This window comes from Aotus nancymaae, unplaced genomic scaffold (genome assembly GCF_030222135.1).
Source record: "Aotus nancymaae isolate 86718 unplaced genomic scaffold, 86718_ANA_hifiasm-v0.15.2.pri h1tg000019l, whole genome shotgun sequence".
In the NCBI taxonomy this organism is placed as follows: Eukaryota; Metazoa; Chordata; class Mammalia; order Primates; family Aotidae; genus Aotus; species Aotus nancymaae.
The window spans coordinates 33468465-33491734 of record NW_026988431.1 but is presented as its reverse complement, the minus strand read 5'-3'; the positions used below and the strand labels follow the sequence as shown (position 1 = coordinate 33491734).

The 23270-nt window shown below is 40.3% G+C and overlaps 1 protein-coding gene across 7 annotated transcripts in view; it reads left to right on the top strand.

Moving 5' to 3' along the window:
• Positions 1-2362: 2362 nt before the first annotated feature.
• CEP70 (centrosomal protein 70) overlaps positions 2363-23270 on the top strand; it is an 86292-nt gene continuing 65384 nt past the window's right edge. For all 7 annotated transcript variants that reach the window (XM_012451122.3, XM_064378738.1, XM_064378737.1 and 4 more), the window contains exons 1-2: positions 2363-2451; positions 4776-4878. The gene's annotated coding sequence lies outside the window, so the exon portion shown is untranslated. The remainder of the gene's footprint in view (positions 2452-4775; positions 4879-23270) is intronic.

The window sequence follows — 23270 nt, the reverse complement described above, 5'->3', positions numbered from 1 at the left end:
AGGTTCAAATTCTTGTGGAGGAGGCAGAAATGAATGTATTCATGTAATAAAGGAATCTAAGTCTAAAAACCTTATGAGTTGAAGAATCTTTGAGTATTCATCATGAAATACCATTTATATATGGTATACTCATGTTTTTCTAGGGAGAAATATGACAGTTCTATACCCAGAAGACAATTTGAGAATCAGTTTAGAAGCTGAGAAATTAAAAAGTGTGTTTTAGCCGCTAATGAGGGTTATAATTTATACTAGGAGGTCAAAGCACAGAGGAAAGCAGAAAGCTTAAGTGTCACTTCATCAGAGACTTCCTCCATACCCCCTCTTCTCTTCTTTCATAGCACTTATTATATTAATAATATATACTTAATTGCATTTGTTTCATATTTTCTCCCCAATTAAGACTATAAGTTCCATGAGTCCAGGAATCACATTTGGGCTTACTTACCATTGTAAACTCCCCCACTTATAAATCTGACTCAGCATCTAGTTCAATCCCTGGTACGTAACAGGTGCTTAACAAATTTTTATAAATGACTGAATGTTAAATGAATGTTTACAATTATTAGAATTCTAGTGGGTGGATGAGGCCCATAGAAAACTCTTGAGACCAATGTGGCAGGATTCTCAGTGAAAGACTAAATCTGTGTGCAGGATGTTTTCCTTCTCTAGCAAAGATAGGTGCTGAAAAGGCTTTCACCGTCCATAAGAAGGGAATTGTTTTGGAGGGCAATGCTATAGCACCTCTTCCCCTCCACTGACCACATAAAATATCCAGTTAGAAAATAGGAATCAACCTTCTTGTGCTTTGAAGATGTGAAGGATACTGGTGATAATCCATCTAGCATCCATTCTCCTCCCTTACAGGTCTCCAGTTTTATTCAAACAGACATGCCTCCACCTTGCAACTCATGTGACTCAAAGAGCACTGACACCACTGCCAATTCCAATTGTCATAGCTCCTTTTCACTTCTGGAACCCAGGCTTAAGCTGTCTGTACATTTCCAAGGCAGTTACTAATAAAGAGGCAGAGTGTGTGCCTGTGTGACCTAATTGGCTCAAAAAACCAGAAGGAAAGGTTTTAGATGAAAAATAAAGTATGTGGTCCTGATTTCTCCAAGTAGACACCTGGAAAATCACATCAGTATGAATTTGAAGTCTACCCTTTTTTACAACAGAGCAGAGAGACTATAGCAACTGGGTCCATGGTAACTTGCTGAGCCACTGAATTAATCAAAGTCTACCTTGCCTCTGGTCTTTCTGTTATGTGAGATAATTAACTTCCTTATTTTTTAGGAAGACAATTTAACTCAGATTTTATATCACATGCCTCCAAAATAATCATAACTGCCCCAAAGAAGTTTGGCCTCTACAATCAGGGCAGCCATGCTCAGAAGAGTGCGCAAGGGCACCCTATTGTCTTGGAAAAGGCAAGCACTGAGACTATTGCCTTTTGAGAACCGAAAATGCCAATCTGCTAATCATCCTTAGAGTGAATATCCAGGTTATGAAAAGCGTAGGGGGTGGGCATAGGATGGGGCAGGGACACGTTTGCCTGGATCAAACACAGAGATCAAAATTAAAAGTAGTCCCATCTGTCTGGAAGAAGGCTAAGAAGGGTTTGAAAGTATTGAGCTCCAACAGCCCTTGGACCTTCTGGTGAGACACCCTTGGCTGATGCCCTTGATGGGATATCCCTGTTGGCTACTGTGGGACCTGCATCCACCACAGACCTACATTATTTGACTTATTTGAAAAGACAGGTTGTCAAGAGCGACACCATGTGGCTGTAATACACAATGACAATGGTGGACAGCTACAGCCCGAGAGGCCTGAAGCTTCATTGAGATGTGGAAAATGCTGAATGGGAAGATGAAATGTGATCAACAAACATTTAATGCAGTCCTCCAAATGTCAGCTGCTACAGTGCTCAGCCAGGTCTGGAACATCGAGAATATGGTGATCCGTACTCTGGCAAGAGCTCGTAGTCGCGGCGGAGTAGAGGGCGTGAAAGAGGGCAGTCTCTGGTGGGTAGGTAACCCAGGCTTCACTTTCACCCACGGCCACAAGCATTTTTGACGTCTTCCGGGCAAATGAGGTTCCATGTAAGTGACAAGGGACCTAGGGAGGGCGATGAATGCACCACCGTGCCAGAGACTAGCACAGCGCACGGAGGCCTATGTTTGCGGTAAGCCCCGCCCCCAGCAGCTGAGCCAACCGGAGGGCGCGGGGCGGACCCAGCCTCCCCGTGAGGCCGGAGAGAATCGCTTGGGGGCTTTCGCAGGCGTAGAAGGGGCCGGCACTCGACGCGCTAGGGCTCGATTTGCTGCCCTCCCCCGGCGGAGGCCAGGGTCGCGGAGGCGGGGCCTCACAAAGCTGTGCCGGGCCTCACCTAGCTGTGCCAGCCCGAGCCGGGCCCGGGGAGCTGCTGGTGGGAGGCGGCGACTGAGGAAGGTGAGTGGCACTCGGGGCTCTCAGAGGCGCCGGCATGAGCCCCTTCCTGGGGCACCCTGGACTTGACATCACCTGGGCCTAAAAGTGGTCAGACTGACCCTTGTCAGGGAGGAGCCGCCTGGGACAGGGTCGCGCCTATTAAAAATCCCTGCGTAAGGGTTTGGGGAGCGGACAGACCTAGTCCCAGCTCCCTAGCCTTTGTGTTCTTTGGCTTCTCCTTTAATTAATGTCTCAGCACCCCCGAGTCTTTATTTGTATACTAAAGCTGGTAATTCTTGCCTTACAAGGTGGTTGTGAGGGTTAAATGAGGCAATACGAGTAAAACTCAGAACCGCACCGGGCGCAGACTCGATTTGGGATAAGCTGTAGGCAATTACTCCATCCCCCAAAATCGCCCCGGGCTGAAGCGCTCGTTTTATGTGAAACAACTGCGAAGGTTGTTTAGGGAGTGAGAACTCGGAGCAGAAGGGGGCTGTTAGTCGAATAGCGCAGGTATCTCTTTCTGCAGTTTATTAAGCTCATTCCGGATTCAGAAGACCTCTGACTATACAGAGCCTAATAGGAGTCTTTCCAGGTGAAAAATGTCAGAAGGTGAAGACGCCCGTAACAGAGAGACCAATCAGAAAGAGTTTCCTGCCACTATGTTTTTCAATCATAGTAATATTAAACAGGCCTGGCTCGGTGGTTCACGCCTGTAATTCTAGCGCTTTGGGAGGCCGAGGTGGGCGGATCACCTGAGGTCAGGAGTTCGAGAACAGCCTGGCCACCTTGGTGAAACCCTGTCTCTACTAAAAATACAAAAATTAGCCGGGCGTGGTGGTGCGCGCCTGTAATCCGAGCTACTCAGGAGTCTGAGGCAGGAGAATCGCTTGAACTTGGGAGGCGGAGGTTGCAGGGAGCCGAGATCGCGCCATTGCACTCCAGCCTGAGTGACAGAGCGAGACTCCGTGTGTGTGTCTGTCTGTCTCTCTCTCTCTCTCCTCTCTGTGTGTGTGTGTCTGTCTCTCCTCTCTGTGTGTGTGCGTGTCTGTCTGTCTCTCTCTCTCCATATATATATATGTATATATAACCATATTGTTTTCAATCTTCTGCTTGAGTTTTGTACTTTAAATATTGCCAAGTAGACTCAGGCCTCCCCTGCCCCACCTTTTGGGGAAGAGGTGACTGACTTAGCATCTTCCTAACAGCTTTTGCTTTAAAGCAAGGTTCTGCCCCTTTCATGTCACCTCTCCTGGGACAGAATGATTTGGTTGAGATGACATCCCATTTTATTTCTTTTTCCTGTTTGGGGTAGGTTCAGCTCTTTCTTAGGAACATTAAACAGCAAGTTGCCATATTTTTTAGAATAGAAGCTTTTGTATTTAATAAGGAATGGAGACTTCGAAAGGGTTACACGTTTTCATTTATTTTTTTTTTTTGTACGTGTTCATTTATTGTAGTAATTTTAAGTATATACTTTTGAAGACGCTTAAAGATTTTGGTGTGATTCAGTTGAGAAGGAACAGTTATTGGCCATGGTTGTCAGCTCCCCTCCCTCAACCCAAATGTGAAAAAATAATTAAATTTTAAGGTATGGAGCATGTTACAAGGGACTTCAGACCTATAAAGGGCAATTTGGCCGAAAGACTTGGGAAACCTAGAAAGTGCCAGAAGATACAATTATGTTTTTGCTTTTCTATGCTTGGCTTTACTATGCCACGTACAAATCAACTCCTACCCTCCAACTCCTACTCTCCCCCCTCCCCCGCCCCCAAGTCTTATTTTAAGTGTGTTAAGGACAGTAATTAAAGCTATAGCTTCTGTGTTGGCCCTAGAAGGCATTTGGTCTCTTCCTGTGACTTTAAAAGTTCTAGACCTGTGTCCTGTCACAGCCTATAGTGGGGAAAAGTTTGCTGCAAACTATTGGCCCATTTATTTCACAGAATGGATCTCTGAAAAGGAGGGCTTGGTCATAGGTGCGAATGAGGAGTAATTTTCTTCCTGGGTTTGCTTTTGTGATCAGTGGTAGTTTGTCTGAGGATGCTTCATTTTAGTACCCTTGCAAATGAGAATATCCTACCTGTGAAGCCAGAAGTCAGAATTGACGATAGATGGTGATAGATTTGGATAGCCAGCTAAATGTCTCAACAGGGTGGGGCGAGAAGAGAAAGGAAGGGGCATATGATGGTGAGCTGGGAAGGCCATTAGCAGTTATTTCACTTGTGCCTGCTTTATCTCAGGATTACCAGTACCATGGATGCCTGCTCTGGGAGTAACACAAGACCATTCTTAGTGGGAGGTTGAACATTTCAAGATTTTGTTCTTTTTATCTTTTTGAAACCTAGATGAAGATCAGTTTCAGACCATGAGACTCATTGAGTGATCATTTCATTGAGATCAACCTGCATGACCAGCTGTAAAGTGCAAGAGTAATATGCTATGACCGAGGTATGTCTAATGTAACGGATGACTCCAGATGTTGGGAGGCCATGGAAAAAATCTAATATTTATTGACTACTATGCTAGGTTCATTACATATATTTCCTTTTGACCTCCTGATAATCCTATCAGGTAGATATTTTACAATTCAGCTAAGAAGCTGAAGCTCCAAGAGGTTAAGTACCTATTTAAGATAACACAGAAAGCTGATCACCAACTCTAATCACCATCTCCATTCTGCTGTGTGTCAAGCAATGAATGCTTTGTGTTCTTTCTATATTAACTCTCCTAATGTTTAACTCTGTCAGCTAAGTACTTTTACTATCCTCATTTTATGATGAAGAAATTGAAGCACACAGAGATTAGTACTGTACTCTCCTGGCTGTATAGCAGAATCCATGATTTGAACCCACATGGTCTGGCTACAGAGCTCTACAGGTTGAGTATCCCTTATCTGAAATGCTTAGAATTATGTTTTGGATTTTTGGATTTAAAAAAAAAAAATTGGAATATTTGTATATACATGAGATATTTTGGGGATGGGACCCAACTTTAAACACAAAATTCATTTATTGTTTCATATACACATTGTACACATGGCCTGAAGTTAATTTTATACATTTTTAATAGTTTTATGCATAAAACGAGATTTTGACTGTGACCTGTCACATAAAGTCTGGTGTGGAATTTTCTACTTGTGGTGTCAGGTTGGTGCTCAAAAAGTTTTGGATTTTGGAACATTTTGGATTTCAAATATTCATATTTGGAATGTTAACCTTTACCAGATTTCTTTTAGTTAGCATTTCCTTTACTTTTCTGTTTTTGTTATTTCACAAAAGCTTTTTACTTTTTATTTTTTTGGAGATGGAGTCTCGCTCTGTTGCCCAGGCTGGAGTGCAGTGGCATGATCTCGGCTCACTGCAACCTCTGCCTCCCAGGTTCAAGCAATTCTTCTGCCTTAGCTTCCCCAGTAGCTGGGACTATAGGCATGCCACCATGCCTGGCTAATTTTTGTATTTTTAGTAGAGACAAGGTTTCACCATGTTGGCCAGGATGGTCTTGATCTCCTGACCTCGTGATCCGCCCACCTCGGCCTCCCAAAGTGCTGGGATTACAGGTGTGAGCCACCTTGCATGGCCTTCACAAAGTCTTTTTATTGTAAAATGAAATTTTTATTATAAATCATGTACCAAATGTATAGCTTAATAAATTATTACAAGACTATACCATTCGGGTATGCCAGATGCCAGATCCCTTCCATGGCCCTGTCCCAGTCACAACTCCTTGTGTTCCCATTTAGTCGCCATTCTTCTAGGTTTTATAGTTGTTGTTTTTTTTTTCCCCAATTATGTAGTCACTTTTGGAATAGGTGTGATATGGTACTGATAAGAATGTATGTTTTGTGTATTTGAAGTGGAGAGTTCTATAAATGTTTATTAAGTTTACTTGTTCTGGGTCTGAGTTCAAGTCCTGGATATCCTTGTTAATTTTCTATCTTGTTGATCAGTCTAATATTGACAACGTGATGTTACAGTCTCCCACTATTATTGTGTGGGAGGCTAAGTCTCTTTATAAGTCATTAAGAACTTGTCTTATGTATCTGGGTGCTTCTGTATTGGGTACGTGTATATATAGGATCGTTGGCTCTTCTTGTTGCATTGATCCTTTTACCATTATGTAATGTCCTTCTTTGCCTCTTTTGATCTTTGTTGCTTTCTATCAGAGGTGAGAATTGCAACTCCTGCTTTTTATTTATTTATTTATGTTTGCTCTCCGTTTGGTTGGTAAATCTTCCTCTGTCCCTTTGTTTTGAGTCTTTGTGTATCGTTGCATGTGAGATGGGTCTGGATACAGCATACCAACGGGTTTTGGCTTTTTATCCAGTTAATAATATATATGAGTTTAATACTGCCATTTGATGCTAGCTGGATATATTTTTGGAAAGGCTGATACTGGTTGCTCCTTTATATGTATAGTGCTTCTTTCAGAAGCTTCTGCAAAGCAGGCCTGGTGATGGTGAAATCTCTAAGTACTTGCTTGTTTGCAAAAGATTTTATTTTTCCTTCACTTTTGAAGCTCAGTTTGGCTGGATATGAAATTCTGGGTTGAAAGTTCTTTTCTTTAAGGATGTTGAATATTGGCCCCCACTCTTTTCTGGCTTGCAGGGTTTCTGCTGAGAGATCTGCTGTAAGTCTGATAGGCTTCCCTTTGTGGGTAACCTGACCTAACTCTCTGGCTGCTCTTAGTATTTTCTCCTTCATTTCAACACTAATGAATCTGACGATTATGTGCCTTGGGGTTGGTCTTCTTGAGGAAAAGCTTTGTGGTGTTCTCTGTATTACCTGGAGTTGAATATTGTCCTGTCTTACCAGGTTGGGAAAATTTTCCTGAATAATCTCCTAAAGAGTATTTTCCAACTTGGATTCATTCTCTTCGTCACATTCAGGTACACCTATCAAACGTAGATTAGGTCTTTTCCCATAGTCCCATATTTCTTGGAGACTTTGCTCATTCTTTTTTATCCTTTTTTCTCTAATCTTGACTTATCGTTTTATTTCGTTAAGTTGGTCTTCGAACTCTGATATCCTTTCTTCCGCTTGATCAATTCGACTGTTAAAACTTGTGCATACTTCGCAAAGTTCTCGTGTTGTGTTTTTCAGCTCCATTAATTCACCTATATTCCTCTCCAAATTGTCTATTCTCGTTAGCATTTCGTCAAACCTTTTTTCAAAGTTCTTAGTTTCTTTGCATTGGGTTAGAAGAAGTTCTTTTAATTAACAGAAGTTTCTTATCATCCACCTTCTGAAGCCTACTTCTGTTAATGGAATGCACTCGTTCTCCATCAGGGCTTGTTCCGTTGCTGATGAGGAACTGTGATCACCTGTAGAGGGAGAGGCATTCTGATTTTGAGTATTCTCAGCCTTTTTACGCTGGTTTCTTCCCATCATTGTAAATTTATCCACCTGTCGTCTTTGTGATTTCCGACTTTCAAATTAGGTTTCTGAGTGGACGTCCAACTTGTTGATTCCCAGCACCGAAATCTGAGCAATCCACTGTGCCGGCCAAAACAGCGGTGTTAAGATTGATGGTGCTTTTCTGCCCGGGAATCGGCCGAAAGGGGACCCAGTCCCGCTCACTCTGCACCAAGAACTGCCGCGCTGAGGCACCAGCAAAATCGCCGCACCAGCCACAAGAGTCGCACTGGCGACCCGTGGGGCTCCTCCACTGGGAATCTCCTTGTCCACAAGCAACAAAAATTCGTCTGAAAGTGTGGCGTCCTCTCATTCTCTGCACTTTCACTGGGAGCTACAATCCCGAGCTAGTGGTCAGCCATCTTGGATATCTCTCTATTGGTTTTATAGTTTTATAATAATCACTTTCCTGTATTTTTTTTTTTTTTTTGAGATGGAGTCTCACTCTGTCACCCAGGCTGGAGTGCAGTGATGGGATCTTGGCTCACTGCAACCTCCGCTTCCTGGGTTCAAGAGATTCTCCTGCCTCAGCCTCCTGAGTAGCTGGGATTACAGGCACACACCACCAGACCCGATAATTTTTTTTTTTTTTGTATTTTTAGTACAGATGGGGTTTCACCATGTTAGCCAAACTGCACTGTGAGCCTGGGCTCCTAGTTTTTGATAGCTTCCTTGTTATATGATATATTGAACAATTCCTATTGCAGATCTGAAATCAGCCATTTCCTTAAAATGCCCTAGTTTCTTTTAGAGGGAAATAGTATTTCAGTTCTAGTCTGAATGCTGAGGATCCTGAGTTAGTCATTGTTTCAGGCTTTTTGGTAGACAGAGCTAGGATACTTATATTTATCTACAGACACACATGTTGAAAGATACCTAATGTATTCTACTTCCAGTCTTCAGATTGGTCTTTAGAGACTACAAAGCTTTTACTTAACAACTTCTCTATCTCAACTGTAACTCCTTTTTTCCATACTGATTATCATGATTCTCAGGAATATAGGAGATAATAGAATATCCCATATTTACTCATTCTATATTATACATATGACAGTACCAGAACTATATTTCTGAAATCACCATCAGTATGATTACTGAAAACATTAAAGCTTTTTTTGTTTATGTTTTTCCCGTTTTTTTCTTCTCCCTCTCTTTTAACAGTTGTACTCTATCTGCATTGTGAGAGCATATAGCCATTTCATGTTCTGCTTTTTCCCTCTTAGTCTAGTCTTAGTTCTATTAATATATTTAATGTTTACCACCAGTGTTTATGCTGAGGTCTCTCTAGGCATTTTGGCTACCTGAAGCTAATACATTGTTAGATTCCTCAGGAAGGAATATTGTCTGAGTTCTTATATACTGATAAAAGTTTGTTCTTTTTATACTTGAAAGTCAGTTTTGCAGATATAAACTCTTTGGTTCACACTTCTTTTCCTTGAATTTCTTAAACACATTACTCCCTTTTCTTCTGGCATAAAGCATTGGTATCAAAGTTAGATGATGATCCAACTTTTTTTCTTCTTATGAGTCCTGTGGGGTTTTTTTTTTTTTTGTAGATGACCAAATGATTTTTTTTCTTTTTTCTTTCTTTCTTTTTTTCTTTTTCTTTTTTTTCTGAGATAAGGTCTTACTCCGTCACCCTGACTGGAGTGCAGTGGCATGATCTTGGCTCACTGCAACCTCCACCTCCTGGGTTCAAGCAGTCCTCCCACCTCAGCCTCCTGAGAAGCTAGGACTACAGGTGTATCCTCCCACTTCCAGGTAATTGGTTTTTTTTTTGTAGAGACAGAGTTTTGCCATGTTGCCCAGGCTGGTCATGAATCCAGGCTCAAGTGATCCACCTGCCTCAGCCTCCTAAAGTGCCAGGATTACAGGCGTGAGCCACTATGCCCAGACAATTTTTTTCTTTTTCATTAAAGTCTGGTAATAATATTAGAATGTATCATTGTGTTGATTGTTTTCGGTCAGTATTGTCAGGTACTTGACATTTTCTTTCCATTTGTAGTTTCAAATCTTTTTATAATTTCAGGAAAATTTGTTTTAAACAGCTTTATTGAGATATATTTAATGTACAATAAGCTGCACATATGTAGTATAAAATTTGATAAGTTTTGACATAAATATACACCTATGAAACCATCACCCCAATCAGGATTGTCAATATATCCATCATCCCCCTAGATTTTCTTGTTCTAGTTAGTACTCTCTGTCTCTAACCTCCATTCTCTCAGCAACCACTGATCTGCTTTCTATCACCACAGATTAGTTTTCATTTTCTAGAGTTTTGTATAAATGGAATGTTATAGTATGTACTATTTTGTGGCTGGCTTTCAGTGTAATTATTTTGGCATTTATCCATGTTGCACATATTCTTTTTTGTTGCTGAAGGGTATTCCACCCAATGGGTATACTACAGTTTGTGTGTCTGTTCACCTGCTGTTGGACATTTGAGTTGTTTCCAGTTTCTGGCTATTATAGATAAAGCTCTTATGAACATTTGTGTACAGTCTTTGTGTGGACATAATGGTTTCATTTCTCTTGGGTAAATTCTAGCAATGGCATGGCTGGGTCTTATGGTAAGTGCTTAACCTTTTTTTTTTATTTTAATTGCATTTTAGGTTTTGGGGTACATGTGAAGAACATGCAAGATTGTTGCATAGGTACACACATGGCAGTGTGATTTGCTGCCTTCCTCCGCATCACCTATACTATTTTGTAGTATAGGTGACCATACTCTCCCCATACTCTCTCTCCCCAACTCCCCACCCCCTGCTGTCCCTCCCTTATTTCCCCCCAACAGACCCCAGTGTGTAGTGCTCCCCTCCCTGTGTCCATGTGTTCTCATTGTTCAACACCCACCTATGAGTGAGAACATGCAGTGTTTGATTTTCTGTTCTTGTGTCAATTTGCTGAGAATGATGGTTTCCAGTTTCATCCATGTCCCTGCAAAGGACACGAACTCATCGTTTTTGATGGCTGCATAATATTCCATGGTATATATGCGCCACATTTTCCCTGTCCAGTCTACCATTGATAGGCATTTGGGTTGGTTCCATTGTCAACAGTGCTGCAATGAACATTCGTGTGCATGTGTCCTTATAGTAGAATGATTTATAATCCTTTGGATATATACCCAGTAATGGGATTGCTGGGTCAAATGGAATTTCTATTTCTAGGTCCTTGAGGAATCAGCACACTGTCTTCCACAATGGTTGAACTAATTTACACTCCCACTAACAGTGTAAAAGTATTCCTATTTCTCCACATCCTCTCCAGCATCTGTTGTCTCCATATTTTTTAATGATCGCCATTCTAACTGGTGTGAGGTGGTATCTCAATGTAGTTTTGATTTGCATTTCTCTAATGACCAGTGATGATGAGCATTTTTTTCATATGTTTGTTGGCCTCATGTATGTCTTCTTTTGTAAAGTGTCTGTTCATATCCTTCGCCCACTTTTGAATGGGCTTGTTTGTTTTTTTCTTGTAAATCTGTTTTAGTTCTTTGTAAATTCTGGATATCAGCCCTTTGTCAGATGGGTACACTGAAAAAATTTTTTCCCGTTCTATTGGTTGCCGATTCACTCTAATGACTGTTTCTTTTGCTGTGCAGAAGCTGTGGAGTTTGATTAGGTCCCATTTGTCTATTTTGGCTTTCGTTCCCAATGCTTTTGGTGTTTTGGTTGTGAAGTCCTTGCCTACGCCTATGTCCTGAATGGTTTTGCCTAGATTTTCTTCTAGAGTTTTTATGGTGTTAGGTCTTATATTTAAGTCTTTAATCCATCTGGAGTTAATTTCAGTGTAAGGTGTCAGGAAGGGGTCCAGTTTCTGCTTTCTGCACATGGCTAGCCAGTTTTCCCAACACCATTTATTAAACAGGGAATCCTTTCCCCATTGCTTGTTTTTGTCAGGTTTGTCAAAGATCAGATGGTTGTCAATATGTTGTGTTGCCTCCAAGGCCTCTGTTCTGTTCCATTGGTCTATATCTCTGTTTTGGTACCATACCATGCTGTATTGATTACTATAGCCTTGTAGTATAGTTTGAAGTCCGGTAGTGTGATGCCTCCCACTTTGTTCTTTTTGCTTAGAATTAACTTGGCTATGCGGGCTCTCTTTTGGTTCCATATGAAGTTTAAGGTGGTTTTTTTCCAGTTCTGTGAAGAAGGTCATTGGTAGCTTGATGAGGATAGCATTGAATCTGTAAATTACTTTGGGCAGTATGGCCATTTTCATGATATTGATTCTTCCTAACCATGAACATGGAATGTTTCTCCATCTGTTTGTGTCCTCTCTTAATTCGTTGAACAGTGGTTTGTAGTTCTTGAAGAGGTCTTTTACATTCTTTGTTAGTTGTATTCCTAGGTATTTTATTCTCTTTGTAGCAATTGTGAATGGCAGTTTGTTCTTGATTTGGCTCTCTTTAAGTCTGTTGTTGGTGTATAGGAATGCTTGTGATTTTTGCACATTGATTTTGTATCCTGAGACTTTGCTGAAGTTGCTTATCAGTTTCAGGAGATTTTGGGCTGAGACGATGGGATCTTCTAGATATACAATCATGTCATCTGCAAATAGAGACAATTTGACTTCCTCCTTTCCTATTTGAATACCCTTTATTTCTTTTTCTTGCCTGATTGCTCTGGCTAGAACTTCCAGTACTATATTGAATAGGAGTGGTGAGAGAGGGCATCCTTGTCTAGTGCCAGATTTCAAAGGGAATGCTTCCAGTTTTTGCCCATTCAGTATGATATTGGTTGTTGGTTTGTCGTAAATAGCTTTTATTATTTTGAGATACATTCCGTCGATACCTAGTTTATTGAGGGTTTTTAGCATAAAGGGCTGTTGAATTTTGTCGAAGGCCTTCTCTGCATCAATTGAGATAATCATGTGGTTTTTGTCTTTGGTTCTGTTTATGTGGTGAATTATGTTTATAGACTTGAGTATGGTGAACCAGCCTTGCATCCCCAGGATGAATCCTACTTGACCATGGTGGATAAGCTTTTTGATGTGCTGTTGCAATCGGCTTGCCAGTGTTTTATTGAAGATTTTTGCATCTATGTTCATCATGGATATTGGCCTGAAGTTTTCTTTTCTTGTTGAGTCTCTGTTGGGTTTTGGTATCAGGATGATGTTGGTCTCATAAAATGATTTGGGAAGGATTCCCTCTTTTTGGATTGTTTGGAATAGTTTCAGAAGGAATGGTACCAGCTCCTCTTTGTATGTCTGGTAAAATTCGGCTGTGAACCCATCTGGACCTGGGCTTTTTTTGGGTGGTAGCCTCTTAATTGCTGCCTCAACTTCAGACCTTGTTATTGGTCTATTCAAGGTTTCAACTTCTTCCTGGTTTAGGCTTGGGAGGTTGCAAGTGTCCAGGAATTTATCCATTTCTTCCAGGTTTCCTAGTTTATGTGCATAGAGTTGTTTGTAATAATCTTTGATGATGGTTTGAATTTCTGTGGAATCTGTGGTGATATCTACTTTATCATTTTTTATTTCATCTATTTGGTTATTCTCTCTTTTCTTTTTTATTAAATGGCTAGTGGCCTGTCTATTTTGTTGATATTTTCAAAAAACCAGCTTCTGGATTTATTGATTTTTTGAAGGGTTTTTTGTGTCTCTGTCTCCTTCAGTTCTGCTCTGATCATAGTTATTTCTTGTCTTCTGCTAGGTTTTGAGTTTTTTTGATCTTACTCCTCTAGCTCTTTCAATTTTGATGATAGGGTGTCAATTTTAGATCTCTCCGTGCTTCTCATGTGGGCACTTATTGCTATATCTTTTCCTCTACAGAATGCTTTAAATGTGTCCCAGAGATTCTGGTATGTTGTATCTTCATTCTTGTTGATTTTGAAGAACATCTTTATTTCTGCCTTCATTTCATTGTTTATCCAGTCAACATTCAAGAGCCAGTTGTTCAGTTTCCATGAAGCTGTGCGGTTCTGAGTTAGTTTCTGAGTTCTGAGTTCTAACTTGATTGCACTGTGGACTGAGATACTGTTTGTTATGATTTCCGTTCTTCTGCATTTGCTGAGGAGTGATTTACTTCCAATTATGTGGTCAGTTTTAGAGTAAGTGTGATGTGGTGCTGAGAAGAATATATATTTTGTGGATTTGGGGTGGAGAGTTCTGTAAATGTCTGTTAGGTTTGCCTGTTCCAGGTCTGAGTTCAAGTCTTAGATATCCTTGTTAATTTTCTGTCTGGTTGATCTGTCTAATATTGACAATGGGGTGTTAAAGTCTCCCACTATTATTGTGTGGGAGTCTAAGTCTCTTTGTAAGTCATTAAGAACTTGCCTTATGTATTTGGGTGCTCCTGTATTGGGTGCGTATGTATTTAGGATCGTTAGCTCTTCTTGTTGCATTGATCCTTTTACCATTATGTAATGTCCTTCTTTGTCTCTTTTGATATTTGTTGCTATAAAGTCTATTTCATCAGAGACGAGAATTGCAACTCCTGCTTTTTTTTGCTCTCCATTTGCTTGGTAAATCTTCCTCTATCCCTTTATTTTGAGCCTTTGTGTATCCTTGCATGTGAGATGGGTTTCCTGGATACAGCACACTGATGGGTTTTGGCTTTTTATCCAATTTGCCAGTCTGTGTCTTTTGATTGGGGTATTTAGTCCATTTACATTTAGGGTTAATATTGTTATGTGTGAATTTGATACTGCCATTTTGATGCTAGCTGACTGTTTTGCCCGTTAGTTGGTGCAGATTCTTCATTGTGTTGATGCTCTTTACAATTTGGTATGTTTTTGGAGTGGCTGATACTGGTTGTTCCTTTCTATGTGTAGTGCCTCTTTCAGGAGCTCTTGTAAAGCAGGCCTGGTGGTGATGAAATCTCTGAGTACTTGCTTGTTCGCAAAGGATTTTATTTTTCCTTCACTTATGAAGCTTAGTTTGGCTGGATATGAAATTCTGGGTTGAAAGTTCTTTTCTTTAAGGATGTTGAATATTGGCCCCCACTCTCTTCTGGCTTGTAGGGTTTCTGCTGAGAGATCTGCTGTGAGTCTGATGGGCTTCCGTTTGTGGGTAACCCAGCCTTTCACTCTGGCTGCCCTTAGCAATTTCTCCTTCATTTCAACCCTGGTGAATCTGATTATTATGTGCCTTGGGGTTGGTCTTCTTGAGGAATATCTTTGTGGTGTTCTCTGTATTTCCTGGACTTGAATATTGGCCTGCCTTGCTAGGTTGGGGAAGTTTTCCTGGATAATATCCTGAAGAGTATTTTCCAGCTTGGATTCATTCTCTTCGTCATATTCAGGTACACATATCAAACGTAGATTAGGTCTTTTCACATAGTCCCATATTTCTTAGAGACTTTGTTCATTCCTTTTTACCCTTTTTTCTCTAATCTTGCCTTCTTGTTTTATTTCATTGAATTGATCTTCGACCTCTGATATCCTTTCTTCTGCTTGGTCAATTCGGCTGTTGAAACTTGTGCATGGTTCGTGAAGTTCTCGTGTTGTGTTTTTCAGCTCCATCAATTCACTTATATTCCTCTCTAAGTTGTCCATTCTTGTTAGCATTTCGTCAAATCTTTTTTCAAGGTTCTTAGTTTCTTTGCATTGGGTTAGAACATGTTCTTTTAGCTCACAGAAGTTTCTTATTACCCACTTTCTGAAGCCGGATTCTGTCATTTCATCACACTCATTCTCCATCCAGCCTTGTTCCCTTGCTGATGAGGAGTTGTGATCCCTTGTAGGAGGAGAGGTGTTCTGGTTTCAGGTGTTTTCATCCTTTTTGCGCTGGTTTCTTCCCATCTTTGTGGATTTATCCACCTGTCGTCTTTGTAGTTGCTGACTTTCAGATTGGGTCTCTGAGTGGACGTCCAGTTTGTTGATGATGAAGTTATTTCTGTTTTTTAGTTTTCCTTCTAACAGTCTGGCCCCTCTGCTGTAGGACTGCTGAGGTCCACTCCAGGCCCTGCTTGCCTGGGGATCACCTGCAGCAGCTGCAGAATAGTAAGGGTTGCTACCAGTTTCTTCTTCTGCTAGCTTTGTCCCAGAAGGATACCCACCAAATGTCAGTCTGATCTCTCCTTTATGAGGTGACTCTTTGGATATACGGGGGTCAGGGAGCTGCTTCAGGAGACAGTCTGTCCTTTATAGGAGCTCAAGTGCTGAGCTGTGAGCTCCATTGTTCATTCAGAGCTGCTGGGCAGGTACATTTAAGTCTGCTGCAGCAGAACTCATAAACCCCTTTTTTTTCCCCAGGTGTTCTGTCCTAGGGAGTTAGGGCTTTATTTATGAGTTTCCATTGTGCTGCTGCCTTTTTTTCAGGGCTGCGCTGCCCAGCAAGGAGGCAGCCTAGTCACTGTCTGCCCACAGAGGCTTTGCTGAGCTGCTGTGGGCTCCGTCCAGCTGCCGTGTGAACTTCCCTGCAGTCCTGTTTATATGGGTGTAGTTAGAACTGCCTCGGCAATGGTGACCCACCTCTGTAATGGCGGACTCTCTCTGTAATGGCGGGTTGCCTCGCCAATGGCAGATTGCCTTGGAATGGCGGGCTGCCTCAGCAATGGCGGACTACCTCCATAGTGGTGGAGTGCCTCGGTAATGGCGGACGTCCCTCCCCCACAGAGCTGGACTGTCCTGGGTTCAGCTGTGCTTGCTGTGAAACTCTTAACCCAGAGCGTTTCCAATTGCTGGTATTTTTTTTGTGGGGGTGGAACCAGCCGAGCCTGATCACCTGGCTCCCTGCCTCAGAGCCTTTTTTTTTTTTTTTTTTAGTTGAATGGTCAACTCTCTCCCAGGTGTTTGAGTCGCCTGTTGAAAAGGCGCCGGGATCTGTGTGATTTCTCGTGCGGCGACCCACTGTGCCGGCTGAAACAGTGGCGCTGAGATTTGTGGCACTTTTTTGCCCAGGAATCTCCTGGCCTAGCTCCCTGTTTCAGTCCCCTTTTTAATCTGATGAATGGGTGACTCTGCCTTCCCAGAGCTCCAATCGTCAGCTAAAAGGGCACCCAGATCAGTATATTTTGTGCAGAGAAACGCCGTGCCGGGGCGCCGGCAAAACAGCCGCGCTGGCCAAAACAGCCATACTGGCAACCCATGGGGCTCCTCCCCCTGGGAATCTCCTGGTCTGTGGGCAATAAAAATCCGTCTGGAAACGCAGCGTCCACTCACCATCTGCGCTTTCACTGGGGGCTGCAATCCTGAGCTGCTCCTAATCGGCCATCTTGGATCTTCTCCCGCTTAACCTTTTGAGAAATAGCCAAAGTGACTGACAAAGTCGTTGTACTAGTTTAAATTCCCATCAGCAGTATATGAGAGTTCCAGTTCCTTCACATCCTCGAAAACACTTGGTATAATCATTCTTAGCCATTCTAATATGTGGGTAGTGGTGTCACATCGTGTGTTTTAATTTGCATGTCCCTCCTGACTAACAATGTTTTGCATCTTTTTATGTGCTTACTTGGTGCCATCTGTATGTCTTTTGTGAAATGTCTATTGAAATTGTTTGCCCGTTTTCAAGTTCGGTTGTTTACTTATCGTTGTTGTTAACAACTTCCTTACTGTGTTTTGAGAGTTCCTTATATGTTCTGGATATGAACCTTTTCTGATTCCTGATTATTTTCTCAGAGTATGTGGTTTCTCTTTTCATTCCCAGAATGGTATCTTTTAAAGAGCAGACCTTATTTTTGTGTAGCCCCATTTGTTCTTGAATAGATGATACTTTTGGTGTCATATCATAGACATGTTCGCTTAACTCTGACAGTGCAGATATCTACAGTTTTTCTGTGTTTTTCTAGACATTTTGTGATTTTAAGTTTTAGATTTATGTCATTGATTTTGAGTTAATTTTTTTGTATATGGTGTGAGGCATGGCTGAAAGTCCTTTTTCTTTGTTTCTTTCTCCTTTTCTTTGCGTATGGCTATCGCATTGTTCTAGCATCATTTATTGAAAAAACTACCATTTTTCCTGCTGAATTACTTTCATACCTTTGGTGAAAATTAGGTGTCCATATATGTATGAGTCTGTTTATGGACTCTATTTTGTTTCATTAATCTGTTTGTCTTGATATCAGTGCTGTATTGTCTTGGTTACTGTAGCTTTGTAAACCTTGAAATGATGTAGTATTAGTCCTTCAACTTCATTTTTCTTTTTCATTCATTCATTCATTCATTCATTTAGAGATAGGATCTTGCTGTTACCCAGCCTAGAGTGCAGTGGCACAGTCATAGCTCATTGATTAAACTCCTGGGTTCAAGTTGTCTTTCCACCTCAGCCACCAGAGTAGCTAGGACTACAGGTTTATGCCACAGTGCCTGGCTAATCTTTTTTATTTTATTTTTTTGTAGAGATGGGGTCTTGCTATGTTGCCCAATCTGGTCTTGAACTCCTGGGCCTCAAACCATCCTCTTGCCTCAGCCTCCCAAAGTGCTGGGATTACAGGTGTGAGCCACCATGGCCAGCCTGTTCTTTTTCAAAGTTGTTTTGGTTATTCTAAGTCTTGCAGCTTGTATGAATTTTAAAATCAGGCAAGTTTTCTGAATTATAGTTTTTTAAATTGGTTCTGTTGTTTTAATTTTCTTTTTCAATTACCACTGTTAGTGTGTGTTTGAGCTTCTTTGCCTATCTGTCATTTTCATATTTCTTTCTTTTTAATTTTTAATATTGTTTTTCTTTTAATCTGTTTCTCTTAAGGCATTGTCTATAGTTTTTATTCATTTTTCTTCTTCTTTAACCTTTATTTAGGAAATAACTAGTTTTTAAAAGTTACTAATTTCTAGATTCTATAAGCTCATTTCCAAGCTTTTCTTGTTTCTAATTATGTTGTTCTTTCATGTCTTACAGAGTTTTCCATGTATTTTAGCTTGTTTTAAAATACAGATTATAGTTACTATCTGTTTAGTGAGAATGTCTTTCTAGTATGTTTTTCTTGTCTGTAGAGACATTCTTTTTTAACATGAACTTTTACAGTTTAAAACTTTTAAAATTTCATGGGAGCATAGATGTGTATATTTATGAGTTACGTGGGATATTTTGATATAGGCATACAATATATAATATTCATATCAGGGTAAATGAGGTATCCATCACCGTAAGCATTTATCCTTTGTGTTATAAACAATCCAATTATTCTTTTAGTTACTTAAAAATGTACAATTATATTATTGAATATAGTCAACCCGTTGTGCTAGCAAATACTAGATCTTATTCTTTCTATTTTTTTTTTTTTACCCATTAACCATCCCCTCTTCCTCTCAGCCCACCTGTTCCTCTTTCCAGCCTTTGGTAACCATCCTTCTACTCTCTGTCTCCATAAGTTCAATTGTTTTTATTTTTGGATTCCATAAATAAGTGAGAACATGCGATATTTGTCTTTCTCTGCCTGGCTTATTTCACTTAACATAATGACTTACAGTTCCATCCATGTTGTTGCATATGACAGGATCTCATTCTCTTTTAATGGCTGGATAGTACTCCATTATGTATATGTACCAGATTTTCTTTATCCATTTGTTGACAGACACTTTGGTTGCCTCCAAATCTTGACTTTTGTCAATAATGCTGCAGTAAGCATGAGAGTGCAGATATCTCTTTAATAGACTGATTTCCTATCAAAAACATAAAAAATTAGCAGGTTGTGGTGGCACATGCCTGTAATCCCAGCTACTTGGGAGGCTGAGGCAGGAGAATTACTTGAACCCAGGAGAAGGAGGTTGCAGTGAGCTGAGATCGTGCCATTTTACTCCAGCCTGGGCAACAGAGCGATACTAAAAAAAAAAAATTATTTAAGCTCCTTATATATTCTGGTTATTAATCTCTTGTCAGATGGGTAGTTTACAAATACTTTCTCCCATTCTGTGGGTTGTCTCTTTACTTTGTTGTTTCCTTTGCTGTGCAGAAGCTTTTCAACTCAATGTGATCCCACTTGTCCATTTTTGCTTTGATTGCCTGTGCTTGTGGGATATTACTCAGGAAATCTTTGCTCAATCCAATATCCTGGAGAGTTTCCCCAATATTTTTAATAGTAGTTTCATAGTTTGAGGGCTTAGATTTAAGTCTGATTCATCTTTATTTGATTTTTGTATATGGTGAGAGATAGGAGTCTAGTTCCATTCTGCATATGAATATCCAGTTTCCCAGCACCATTTATTGAAGAGACTTTTCTTTCCCCAATGTATGTTCTTGGCACCTTTGTCAATAATGAGTTCACTGTCACTGTGGAGATTTGTTTCTGGGTTTTATATTCTGTTCTACTGGTCTACATGTCTATTTTTATGGCAGTACTATGCTGTCTTGGTTGATATGACTCTGTAATATAACTCAGGTAACGTGATTCCTCCAGTATTGTTCTTTTTGCTCAGTTTAGCTTTGGCTATTCAGGGTCTTTTGTGGTTCCATATAAATTTTAGGATTATTTTGTCTATTTCTGTGAATACCAATTTGTCATTGGTATTTTCCTAGGCATTTGCGTGGAATCTGTAGATTGCTTTGAGTAGTATGGATATTTTAACAATATTGATTGTTTCAATCTATGAATATGGAATATCTTTTCATGTTTTGTGGCCTCTTCATTTTCTGTCATCAGTATTTTATAATTTTCATTGTAGAGATGTTTTACTTCTTTGGTTCAGTTAATTCCTAGGTGTTGAATTTTCTTTGTGGCTATTGTAAATGGGATTCCTGTTTCGATTTCTTTTTCAGATTGTTCATTGTTGGTTTGTAGAAGTGCTACTGATTTTTGTAAGCAGATTTTGTATCTTGCATCTTTATGAATTTGTTTACCAGTTCAAGTAGCTTTTTGGTGGAGTCTTCAGGTTTTTCCACATATAAGATCATATCATCTGCAAACAAGGATGATTTGACTTCTTTATTTCAAATTTTGATGCCCATTTTTCCTTTCTCGTGTCTAATTGCTAGCCAGAGCAATTCCAGTCCTTTTTCATATCTAGCTAGAGCAATTCCAGTCCTTTTTCATCTCTGATTTTATTTGAATTTTTTTCTTTATTTCTTCATTAGTCTGGCTAAAAGGTTTATCAATTTTTTAACCGTGTTCTATTCCAGATCTTAGAGGAAAGGCTTTTAGTTTTTCCCCATTCAGTATGATACTGCCTGTGGGTCTGTCATATATGGCTTTTATTATGTTGAGGTATGTTCCTTTTTTTAGGGTTTTTAAAAATCATGAAGGGATGTTGATTTTTCTTTTTATTATACTTTAAGTACATGTGTGGATCGTGCAGCTTTGTTACATAGGTATACACGTGCCATGGTGGTTTGCTGCACCCATCAACCTGTTATCTACATTAGGTATTTATCCTAATGCTATCCCCGCCACCCTGCCCCCCAGCCTCCCACCTCCCAACAGGCCCTGGTGTATGATATTCCCCTCCCTCTGTCTATGTGTTCTCATTGTTCAACTCGAACTTACAAGTGAGAACATGCAGTATTCAGTTTTCTGTTCCTGTGTTAGTTTGCTGAGAATGATGATTTCCAGCTTCATCCATGTCCCTGCAAAGGACATGAACTTATCCTTTTTTATGGCTGCATGGCATTCCATGGTGTATATGTGCCACATTTTCTTTATCTGGTCTATCATTGATGGGCATTTGAGTTGGTTCCAAGTCTTTGCTATTGTGAACAGTGCCGCAATAGACATATGTGTGTATCTGCCTTTATAGTAGAATGATTTATAATCCTTTGGGTATATGCCCAGTAATGGGATTGCTGGATCAAATGGTATTTCTAGTTCTAGATCTTTGAGGAATCACCACACTGTCTTCCACAGTGGTTGAACTAATTTACACTCCCACCAACAGTGTAAAAGCATTCCTATTTCTCCACATCCTCTCCAGCATCTGTTGTTTCTTTTTTGCCATTCTAACTGGCATGAGATGGTGTCTCAATGTGGTTTTGATTTGCATTTCTCTAATGACCAGTGATAATGAGCTTTTTTCATATGTTTGTTGGCTGCATAAATATCTTCTTTTGAGAAATACCTGTTCATATCCTTCACCCACTTTTTGATGGGGTTGTTTTTTTCCTGTAAATTTGTTTAAGTTCTCTGTAGATTGGTTATTAGCCCTTTGTCAGAAATAGATTGCAAAAGTTTTCTCCCATTCCGTATGTTGCTTTTTTTTTTTTTTTTTTTTTAAGATGGGGTTTCACCATATTGGTCAGGCTGGTCTTGAACTCCCAACCTCGGGTGATCCGCCCGCCTTGGCCTCCAAAGTGCTTGGATTACAGGCGTGAGCCACTGCGCCCAGCCTCTGTAGGTTGCCTGTTCACCCTGATGATAGTTTATTTTGCTGTGCAGAAGCTCTTTAGTTTAATTAGATCCCATTTGTCTATTTTGGCTTTTGTTGCCATTGCTTTTGGTGTTTTAGTCATGAAGTCTTTGCCCATGCCTATGTCGTGAATGTTATTGCCTAGGTTTTCTTCTAGGGTTTTTACAGTTTTAGGTCTTACATTTAAGTCTTTAATCCATCTTGAGTTAATTTTTGTATAAGGTGTAAGGAAGGGATCCAGTTTCGGCTTTCTGCATATGGCTAGCCAGTTTTCCCAACACCATTTATTAAATAGGGAATCCTTCCCTCATTGCTTGTTTTTGTCAGGTTTGTCAAAAATCAGATAGTTGTAGGTGTGTAGTGTTATTTCTGAGACCTCTGTTCTGTTCCATTGGTCTATATATCTGTTTTGGTACCAGTATCATGCTGTTTTTGTTACTGTAGCCTTGTAGTATAATTTGAAGTCAGGTAGCATGATGCCTCCAGCTTTGTTCTTTTTGCTTAGGAGTGTCTTGGCTATGTGAGCTCTTTTTTGGTTCCATATGAAATTTAAAGTAGTTTTTTCTAATTCTGTGAAGAAAGTCAATGGTAGCTTGATGGGTATAACATTGCGTCTATAAATTACTTTGGTCAGTATGGCCATTTTCACGATACTGATTCTTCCTATCAATGAGCATGGAATGTTTTTTTTTTTTCATGTGTTTGTGTCCTCCCTTATTTCCTTGAGCAGTGGTTTGTAGTTCTCCTTGAAAGGCCCTTCACATCCCTTGTAAGTTGTGTTCCTCGGTATTTTATTATCTTTGTAGCAATTGTGAATGGGAGTTCACTCATGATTTGGCTCTCAGTTTGTCTATTATTGGTGTATAGGAATGCATGTGATTTTTGCATATTGATTTTGTATCCTGAGACTTTGCCAAAGTTGCTTATCAGCTTAAGGAGATTTTGGGCTGAGACTGTGGGATATTCTAAGTATACAATCATGTCATCTGCAGACAGAGACAATTTGATTTCCTCTTTTCCTAATTTAATACCCTTTATTTCTTTCTCTTGCCTGATTGCTCTGGCCAGAACTTCCAATACTATGTTGAATAGGAGTAGTGGAGAGATGGCATCCTTGTCTTGTGCCGGTTTTCAAAGGGAATGCTTCCAGTTTTTGCCCATTCAGTGTGATATTGGCTGTGGGTTTGTCATAAATAGCTCTTATTAT